We start from the raw sequence: 6,931 nt of genomic DNA on the forward strand, positions 1-6,931 counted from the left end.
TTTGTTATAACAGAAATATAATAAAATTTTCGTATCCGAAGAAAAAATGCTTTTGGCTTTCAGCAGGTGTCTTCTTACCATTAAAATTCCAGAAAGACCATTTTTCTCCCTTATTCCCAATCAGATTTGTAATAAAAGTTCATAGTAACTCCATCTTTTGGTTATTTTGCCCTTTTAAAAGAAGAGGTGTTAAACTTACCTCCCATCACTAAAGGATTCTAGGTCCAAGTCAAAGATATGGCTGATCCAGCACTTGGGAGGCAGAGGTAGGAGGATGGCCATGAGTTCAGGGCCACCCTGAGACTACAGAATGCATTCCAGGTCAGCCTGAGTTAGAGTGAGACCCTACCTCACACACACACACACACACACACACACACACACACACACACATACGGCTGACCTCTCACTGCTAGGAGAGTGGTGGGTGGGCTAGCTGTTCCCAGGTGGTGTGCAGGCCTGAGTGTGGGCTCCTGTGCTACATAACCTGGGATCTAGAGGGGGTCCATCTGACCCTGATCTCATCAGTAGTATAGGGGTGTTCAAACATAAATGAGGACAAAGGTCCTTTGGCCAAAAAGAGGACAGAGGTGCACACACTTTGGGAGGTTGCCTATTATCTTAAGGCTCAGACGTGGCCTAAAAATCATCTTTTCTCACTTGGATTAATGGACTTTGGCCGAACCCTCATAAGCTACTGTGATTAAACGATTAAACATCTCAATCTGTATTTTATGTCAAGGTGGGGGTATCGTCCCTGAGGTCAGGAAAGCCAGATACTATGCAGTTTTGTACAAACCTCTGCTTCTTTGGGGGGCCTCCTGCATTTTATCTGTGAGATGCAGCCCACTTAAGGTCTGTTCTCTGGACCAGCATTGTCTACTGGCTTAATTATAACAGGGAAACATGCTCGCATGCGGAAATGTTATTACACAAGAGGGCTTCACATGTAGCTGGCGCTCAGCTAACTAATAGCATGCATACAATATACGTTTTCTGGCTTTCAAGCCAGTCGTTTTTTTTTTTTTTTTTTTTTTTTCTGCAACTTCCCTATAGGGAAAAGCTGAAGGGACCGTGAAGTTGGTTGCATGTGGGGCTCTCTCCTTGTAGTATCTATTAATTTACAGGAGAGAGTTGTCATGGCCAGGACTGCTGTCAATGGAACAAGAACAGTCAAAGGGGAAGGGAAATGAAACGAAGTAAAGAAAACCAAGGGAATTGTGATCGTGAGGCCACATCGTTTAAAAGAAGGCATTTCATAAGCCCCAGTCTCTGGGTCAATCGTGTTAACATCGAATTTCTTTTTCATTTGTTTTGCAGAGTTGGAGGTTGGTCAACGGAGGGGGGGGGGAGGGGCGGGGAGGGGATTGTATCATGAGAGCTGTGGGTAATTTTCACATCCCATAGGGAGGTTTTAATGCAGAAGGTGAACACCAGTCCTGGGTAAACAGTCACGTCACCTATTATCCCACAAGTCACCCTCAGACCACCGTGCTCCTCCCTTTTTGGCAAGGAGACAACCTTTACAGGTAAAACTCCAGGTACTGAGGGGTCAGAATTGTGGGAAGTGAAATGTAAAGTTTACAGCATCCCACAACCCTCCAGGTAGCCAGTATTAGCAGCTTCAAGGGCCCGCTTAGATATGGACTAGGAGAAAGACTTTTTAAAAAAGATTTTAAAACGAGGGTATTTTCTTTTCTTTATTTATAAATCACTGGTCTTGGGATGCTCCCTGGGGACCTGTCACCTCAACGCTAGGCACCAACAATCGGGCCCTATGGGATCTTCTCCCTTCTTGAGGACTCTTACGGGTTCTGGTGCCCAAGCTGCTTTCCGTGCTGGACTGTGAGGGCAAGGGCGAACGTCTACCACCCCCCACCCCGAAATTAAGCGTGCAGCTCACAAGTCCATTCATTTTAGCTTCCCATTAATTTATTTATAAGTGAGCCAGCGAGGGTTCTATAAATACAGTCCTATAAAATTCAGGTCTTTCTCATAAATCTTCCTAGTTGTTTATTTACATGTAATCCCTGGCCCTCCATTGGTTCTCCTGTCAACTAGGGGGTTGATTCTGACCGGTTCCATCTCCAAAGGGGTGTGCACACTTTTCTGTCTGTCCCTACACTTGTGGTTTCCTACAATAAATAAATAAATAAATAAATAAATAAATAAATAAATAAATAAATAAATAAATAAATAAGTGCACGCAGCCAGGTTGGGGAGGGAGGTGTAGAAAAGGGAGGGTGGAAATCTTTCCCCACCCCGCCTCAACTTTTCCTTGTTTTTACCCCAAATTTCTCCATCTCAAGCCCACGTTGATTTATATAGTCATAAACAGCTTTCTTGAGACTGCACGTTGTCTCATAGCTTGGGGAGAGCTCTCATAAATGACACCGTGAATTTTTGCTTTAAGGTGACATCCAGTCAAAGGTCTTTCCCTGCCCACTTTTGCAGTTTGGGGCGTTCCATGGTCCTCTCCAAGATCACAGGTTGGCGCCCTCATCCCCAGTGTCTTTCCTCAATGCCTTGCCCCCCACACCCCAGGTTTCCAGGACGCCACAGCCCACAGGGATGTGTAGAGTGGTCACCCGGAGCTGTGAAGGGTCCCGGGCAGCGACTGCGGGGCTCGTGTGTGTGTGTGTGTGTGTGTGTGTGTGTGTGTGTGTGTGTGTACACGCGCGCGCGCCTCTGCCCGCCGCCAGCCACGAGCACCCGCACGCGCTCCCCGGGATGTCCGACTGGTGACATCAGCCCGCACGCGCGCATGCCCACGCACGCCCACTCACGCGCCCCGGGACCGTCCCAACCCGCGCGACGGCTCCGGGCGCGGTCCCCCACCGCCACCCATAGGGTCTTCACTTGCGCCCAGGGCATCCGAGCCCCTAGGCTCGTGAACTGCAAAGGCACCACCTACATCCCCGGCTCCATCCCCCAGGCTTCTTGGGCATGGACGATGATTGGAGTAGTTTTGTCACGCAAGGACAAGGCCTTACCCGATGGTGTCACGCTAGCAAACTCTGGAGGTGATTTTGTTTTTTTCCTGTCCGCTTGTTTGAAACGTACTAATTCCTGCCCGCTTTGCTTTTCCCTCTTCTCTGAAGGGCTGCAGCCTGCAGCGTACAGCTCACTCAGGCTGAGAAGCTTAGAGGCCCAAATAGGAGGGTCACACACCTGCTGCTGGAGAGAAACCTCTGTGCATTAAAAAAATAAAAATAAAAATAAAGCTCTTTACATTTTTAGAAAAGCGGTATAGAAAGGCCAGTGGCCTTACCAAAGCGTGACCTGCCCAGGCCGCCAGAAGAGCATTTCTGTAAAGTCCAAGACTTGTTTGATCAGCGGAGATATTAGCAACGTTTCAAGGGTACTGATGTCGGATGTCGTTGGCCCGTTACTTCGCTGAGCCATGGACTCAGAGAATAGCTAAGGCACATAGGACATGGGCGTAGAATACTTGATGGGAGGGTGTCAGAATTTGTCCACTTTGATGGACAAGTGTCCCACCTAAGGACACTTATCAGATGGCTGCGATGAGGAAGCCGTCCTGTGAGCAGTAGGGTGCAGAGGTGTGGGGAGAGGAACTTCACTCCAACTGAGACTGGTGTGAGAGTCATGCCAATGCTCATTCGGTGGAAACTCCCCAAATCTGAGGTCTACTGAGGGAGCCAGGATTGTGTGATCAAACTCTGCCAGTGGTACCTTAGAAACCCTCAGGTCCGGAACCGTGGAATCCTACATGGACATCCCTCATTGCGTTAAAGGACTGCTGGCTGTTCAGGGGGTCAGAGAGTGTGACCCATTAATGGAGTTTCTAAGGGAATGGGGTTTTAGACAGCTTCTACACAGCACTGGATTTTGACTTCTCACTTGTCCACTGCTTATTCTAAACGTACAAAGGGGCACGTAGGGACTGTATAAAGTGTCTGGGGCAATTCATGCCAGTGCAAAGGAAACAAGCATGCCTAAAACTCAACCAAACTTCAACCTTCCTTTGGCTATCCCTCATCAAACAAATACCAAAACCAAACACACACACACACACACACACACACACACACACACACACACACACAGAGTCACTGTTAATTATCAGACCAAAGTATCAATCTGGGACCAGAATGAATTTTGTGGAAATGTTATCCCTGACAAACGATTTTGCCAGGTGACTTTGGAAATTGTAGTGAGGACTGTTTACTGCTGCAACTGTATGCAACAGACTGGCCCAATATTGTAACTCCCCGTTATCCAGATCAAACATAAAACAGCCCCCACAAAGAAAGCAGTGTTTACCAGTGGGAATTTTCTTTGTCCTGACAGTGCCATGTGCCCAAGAAAGCTTTCATTAAAAACAAAAATTGTTATACTTGGGTATATTTATTTAAGATAGAATTCTTTTGGTTATGGATTTCTTCTTTTAACTTTTTTATCGATAACTTCTATACTTATAGACAATAAAGTATGATCATTCCCTCCCCTCCCCCACTTTCCCCTCCACAACTTGGCTCTCCATCATATCCCCTCCCTCCCTCCATTAGTCTCTCTTTTATTTTGATGTCATCACCTTTTCCTGCTATTATGTGGGTCTTGTGAAGGTATTGCTAGGTACTGGGAGGTCATGGATATCAAGGCCAATTTCTGCCTGGACAGTTGCATTGTAAGGAGTCCTACCCTTCCTTTGGCTCTTACTTTTTTTTCTGCCACCTCTTCTGCAGTGGACCCTGAGCCTTGGAGGGTGTGATTGAGATGGTTCAGTGCTGAACACTCTTCCATCACTTGTTCTCAGCACTATGTTGCCTTTTGGGCTATCCCAGTGGTCAACTGCCAAATAAAAAGAGAAGGTTCTCTAACCAAAAGTGAGAATAACATTAATATATGAATATAAACAGTAAGTATAGTGCTTACACATCAGTTTGGTGAACATAATATATGCATTTAGCCAGACAAGAGCAGGCTTTATACCCCTAAGGCTCATGGCCTCCCCTGCCATAGGTTTTGATTAGGTTTTCAGTACCAGGTATGTATTCCCTCCCATAGAGCTGATTTCCAGCCCAAATAAAGAGCAGTTGGTTTCCTTCAGAGCAGACATGCCAGTATTGCACTCATTCAGTCACTGTTTTCACTGCTGATGACTTCTGTCTTCCATAGGGCTGCACGCAGTGCAGCATTTTCCAGCTTTCACTCGGCTGGTCTACAGGGAGGAAGTTTTCAGCTTAGTCCTGTCTTGATTTCTTAGTGATCTTGATGCTCAGGCATGTGAGGTCTTCAGCAATAGGGTCTTACCATCTGTTTCTTATGAAAAACCAAGGGCCTTGGCAATATTGCCTATGGATTTCTAAAGACAAGCACCTATCAACATTTGAATCAGAAACAAATCTGTATTTCACACACCTTCCCTTTTGCTGTTTTCAGAGGTGCAGGAAGGTGTTATAGACTTGAGCCTTACTAACAAAATGGGTCCACTGTGTGAGTCATTTGATTTTATGTTCAATCTACGTGTTGTTTCCTTTTCCAATGGTAAGGGCCACTCAAGACAATAGTCCCATGTAATCCCAAAAAGGATCAAACTGATCAGGGTCCTAGTGACCTTTTCCCCTTTCTTTAATTCTCAGTAGTGAACATCTGTGTTTGGTGGCCAATGTCTGAAAGTAATAAAGACAATTAGAGCATTTTATTTAGTTTTTCTTGGAAAGGGGTTAGGTGTTAGAGTAGGGAGGTTAAATCTTAGTGGATGCCACTGCTTTGCAGAATGTAGGTGGAGGAATAGCATTCACACAGACTTTCAACCTCACATGCCCAGAGGAATGGTTATGTGGTTATATACACAGAAGGTACGAGAAATTCCTTTTCTCTATTAGTCTCTCTTATTATTAGTTTTTCTTTTTAAACATTCATTTGTCACTTCTACACCACGAGCAGAAAGCAATGCCCCCCCCCCCCTTGTCAGCCTTGTTCTGGCTTTTATTCTTGTGATAGCTGCTAAGTAAATTCCCAGATATATTCTCACTTTCCCCAATTTTTTTTTTTTTAGTGTACACCTCACTTTCTTCTATCTAAATACACTCCACAAGCCAAACCAAAACATGTGGAGAAAACACAGACATGCACCACATGCTATTCATTGAAATATACATTACTCTTCAGGGTGGAAAACTGCAAAGTCTACTAATCTTGAGTTGAGCTGAGAGGGTCAAAGACCTGATAGAATGAGACATTCCAGAGATAACCTATTATAGAAATTTATGTACCAAACTAATGTCAATAGTGACCCCCCCCACCCAAAAAACAACCCTGTTTCTCAGTACATATTGCTCTTACAACACTACTATGGGTTTTTGTTGATCCAAAGCCCATTTCCTGTAAAGGACACACTTCTGACCTCCACAGAGCAGTGCTGTGACATTATGCATGCATGCAACTATATAACAATTAAAAACTTCCCAGTAAAGTTAATGTAGAAACATCATTCCTCCTCTGGATCTCTGTATGTATAAGTCTCCAGTAATCTCAGTTACTGTGAAACTACTTTCCTAATGGAGGACATTTGGAAAAGCCATCTTAGTTTTAATATTCTAAACTCTATATAAAAGGGTGTGTCCAAGAACTAGAACCTGGAGCTGGTCTGTCACCCGTGTTCTGGATGGCAGCTCTCCTTGTTACCACCCCAATGTGTACACAAAAACCAGAGTTTGCAGTTGACTGGTTCTACTTTTAATCATGTGTGTGCACAAGCACACAAAGATTGTTCTCACTCATCATTTCCTCTTGATGTTAAACATGTGTTGGGAATCTTGGAGTTCAGACTTCCCCAGATCATAGTTGTGAATCTGTTCTCACACATGCAGTTTAGAAGCCTACAAGGTGATAACTAGGTTATCTCTCTCTCCCACTGTTAATAACTCTGTCCTTCCTTTTCTCTTCCCCACTGAGTTCCCCC

The sequence above is a fragment of the Jaculus jaculus genome, chromosome 8, assembly GCF_020740685.1.
Source record: "Jaculus jaculus isolate mJacJac1 chromosome 8, mJacJac1.mat.Y.cur, whole genome shotgun sequence".
Lineage (NCBI taxonomy): Eukaryota > Metazoa > Chordata > Mammalia > Rodentia > Dipodidae > Jaculus > Jaculus jaculus.